This window comes from Nanorana parkeri, unplaced genomic scaffold (genome assembly GCF_000935625.1).
Source record: "Nanorana parkeri isolate BGI_ZX_2015 unplaced genomic scaffold, ASM93562v1 scaffold996, whole genome shotgun sequence".
In the NCBI taxonomy this organism is placed as follows: domain Eukaryota; kingdom Metazoa; phylum Chordata; class Amphibia; order Anura; family Dicroglossidae; genus Nanorana; species Nanorana parkeri.
The window spans coordinates 186,968-190,673 of NW_017307264.1; the positions used below are offsets into that span (position 1 = coordinate 186,968).

The window sequence follows — 3,706 nt, forward strand, 5'->3', positions numbered from 1 at the left end:
CGGGTTCGCTAGTAAGTGGTGACTGCGCTCTTGTTGGCCTCTTCTCATGTTATAACACTGAGGTTGTGTTCATAAAGGGAGTGAAGGATGGGGGGCTACCATTGCTGAGTTGTTTTAAAGGTGTAGGCTGTCATTTCAAACCTAGCTAAAGAGCTGAAGCAAACATGCAGCATGGGACAGCAGACTGTCATGACTAGGGATGTGTGTTTGCTTATGTGAACCCACGCAACACTGTTGGTGACACCCAGCCCTATCAGCTGCGACCAGGGCGTTCATGGCTCCTTTATGTGTAATGCCCACGCCACAGCTGATTGGGCCGGTTGTTCACCTGAGTTTGCCTTAGCCTGCTCAAAACTGTGACTGTCCCCCCGTCCTGGCCCAATCAGTTACAGAAGACTTCATCCCGCCCTCCAGCTACACATCACAAATGGGTGGGGAGTGCTGCTGTTAAGGCTGAAATTATATTAACCCTTGCAGTGGGGCTACTCCTGCACTGCAAGGGTTGAATGCTCTTTTTTTTGCATTGGGTCCAAAAAAAACTTATGCTCACCTGATCCTTGGAGCCAGCAGTGCTCCCTTCTGCCTCTCTCCTCTGTTGCAGCGATGGTATGTCCCTTGGTCTCGTCACATCCTATACACTGTATTGAATGTGGTAATTCCTAGACAGCTGCAGCGGAAGGGGAAAGACTCTCTAGGGACCCGTCTAAGGCTGGCCATACACCTATCAATCTTTTTCCTTCAACCCGCGGGCTGAACGAAAAAAATTGACCCGATTTCCTCCATCAGCACAAACAGCGTGTCGATCGAGAAATTGCCGCTGTTTGCATTGCATTCTGACGGGTGCCATAGGTACCTGCCAGAATACCCGGTCAGAGCGGGCAGCTTATTGGCTGCCGGCTTTGATCATACAAAGATTTTCCAACAGGCCCCTTCAATCAGCTGATCGAGGAATGCCGGCTGAAAGGGAGCCGACAGCCATTAAAAAGCCATTTATTTTCTTCTTTTACCCCTAGGCAAAAATGAGCACTTAACCCTTGCAGTGTATGGTGTAGCCCCACTGTAGGGGTTAATAACATTTCTGCCAGAGTTCTCCTTTTTATGTCATAAAGTGGCTACAGAATAATACAGTGCTCTTCAAGGATCAGGTTGTGGTTTGCTTGTTAAATAGTCCAAACGATTTTTTCTTGTCATCTTTTGCTTTTTACTTTTAAACCGCTGTGTTATTATTAGAATTTCCTAATTGTTTGGATAAAAGCTGTTCATCATTTGTGTTTTAGTAACTGTTTGTTGTTTTGTTGTTTTAACACAGTTGCTCCTTGTCTTGCTGCAAGACACATAAAGGTAATCATATTTATTTTTTATTCTCTGAGTTTAAGGTGAAGGCTGTGTTAACATCTATACACATGCAGATGTATATGTTAACGTGACATCACTTCCATTTTCAAGCTTCAATACAAGTGTATCCCCATTTAACACCCATTGATCTGTAGGGGCAGCTTCTGAATACACAGTGCCTACATCTGATTGGATGCAGACACTGTCCAGCCAAAGATTTTTGGACTGGCTCCATTGACAAAAGTGGAGAAGTACCAACAGGGCCACCCACAGCTTGCATTTCGGCTGGTTAATCAGGAACCAGGCGAAACTGGCTATGGCCTTATCACGGGTATGGCATTAGAAAAAATACACAAATATATAAAGCACATCAATCGCTTCTCGGCCTTTTGGCTAAGATCAAGTGTAGTATCAAGTGTAGTATCTGTTCTTATCAGTTGCCGGAGGGGAAAGGATGCTGCCGTCTATGAATAGTGGCGGATGTGTCCTAGTACCCTCTGGCGTAATTGGTGGGTGTCGGATGGGGTTCGGTCCACTGCTGGTTGCGTCAGGCCCGCAGTACGGGTAGACCCCAGACAGTGGGAGGGCCCCTGAAGATGCTACCTTCAAATGGGAATGGAGAATCACTTGGTCTGGCTGGGGGGTTCGGGAGGCGGCGGAGCCCGTGGTGCCATGCCCCCTGGGGGTGGCGTCCCAGGGGTGCCAGAGAATCACTTGGGTGTGGGACTCCAACACTGATTCACTGACACGTGGACACGGCGCTCATTGCATACTCTGCACAACGCCTCTTGGACAGGCCTTATGGCTAGTCCGGGGCAATATTTCTGCACTCCGGCCCCTAAGGCCTGTCAGCGTGGTGCACTGACACTTTAGATTTATTTATTGCACGATTGGCACTTTTTGATTGAAAATTTTGACCCACAGATGACTGAGGGTGCAGGTACCTTCGGGGCCTTTTCCCGACATTGGGGAGGAGATTCTGTGCCCTTATATAGGGTTCTCTGTCTTCTCCCACCAGTGGGGGGTTTCTCACTGGTGGGAGAAGACTGGTGTAGAGAAAACACCATGAGACACTGCAGGCTCCACATCACAGCCATCATATTATGAGTGAATTAGAAAATGCAGGCACAGCATAGACTAAACAGTGCAGTGTACCGTACAGAGTGGATGGTGGTATCTGCTCTTTTGGCCGCCAGTGTGTAAGGTTGCACAAAACAGTGGGTTTCATTCTTCATAATTATTTATTCATGTGCTGACATTCATTCTTGTGGGACAATTTAATGCACAGGATATAAAAAAGTACTGAGGAAATTGCGGTCGGTAAATTACTGATTTGGGGGGCCCCTGATGTACCGCTTTAAAGAAGAACTCTGGGCAAAACATTTATTAACCTTTGCATTGAGCCTACATTGCAGGGGTTAACTGCTTGTTTTGGGCTAGGGAGGAAACAAACTCGCCTAATCCTCTGAGCGCTCCCTGCAGCCTTTCTGTTCCACCAGAGGTGGAGATGTATAGAACGTGATGAGTCGGGGACCTTAGATTACTGCACAGGAGGCGAAAAGATACTGAAAGGGCTGGTCTTAGAGCAAGCCGTCTCCGAGGATTAGGTATAACTTTTTTCTTTCCGAGCAAAACAAGCAGTTATCCCTTGCAGTGCAGGGGTAGCCCCACTGCAAGAGTTAGTTTTGCCTAGAGTTCTTTTAGTAGACCTATGCTTTACCCATTGCAGAAAATAATTCCACCTAAACCCACCCCCTTCCTGCAGAAGCACACAAATATTTTTCCTTTGGCTGAAGCATGTGCAGGATTAAAGCATGGATAGAGCACGGGTTTTCTGGATAGTTTAATAAATCTGGCTTCAGTTGGTATCCATCTATCCATGTCTGAGACTTCCACCAACATTTATCATGGAACCTTGCAGGAAGATCTTGCTATCGGACCCTCTGGACTGTGTGCACTTTACATTAAATACTTGGCTCACTGCCACTCCGCCAGTGAACTTGGCTTTATAGAGTAAAGAAGGGTCATGCTGAGCAGTCGCGTAATGCTGTGTAGCCAGATTTGCTTAGCTTGTTCTTAACTATTTGCTTGTTCTTAACTATGCTATAAAGATTTAAATTGATGACCAGCCTGGGGGGGATGCAACTTTGAGTACAGCTTCTTGCTGTAGATACAAATAAATATCCATTTTGATATAACGTGTGTAGGACTTTGTAGTTGTTTGGCTTTTGTTGATCTGGGAATACAAGGTTGAAAGGTCCAGTTGCAAATGTTTAGCTTTCTATCTGTAAGTATGTGTATTATTTTGTAGAGACATGTGTTCCAAAAGAAGCCACAGCATCTACAGAAGCTTCATTTCCAGTTCTTTCAA

The 3,706-nt window shown here is 46.1% G+C and overlaps 1 long non-coding RNA gene across 1 annotated transcript; it reads left to right on the top strand.

Moving 5' to 3' along the window:
• LOC108795724 lies at positions 1–3,706 on the top strand. The gene is made up of 3 exons (XR_001941762.1): positions 1–11; positions 1,310–1,341; positions 3,647–3,706. It is a non-coding gene; the product is annotated as an uncharacterized LOC108795724 (long non-coding RNA).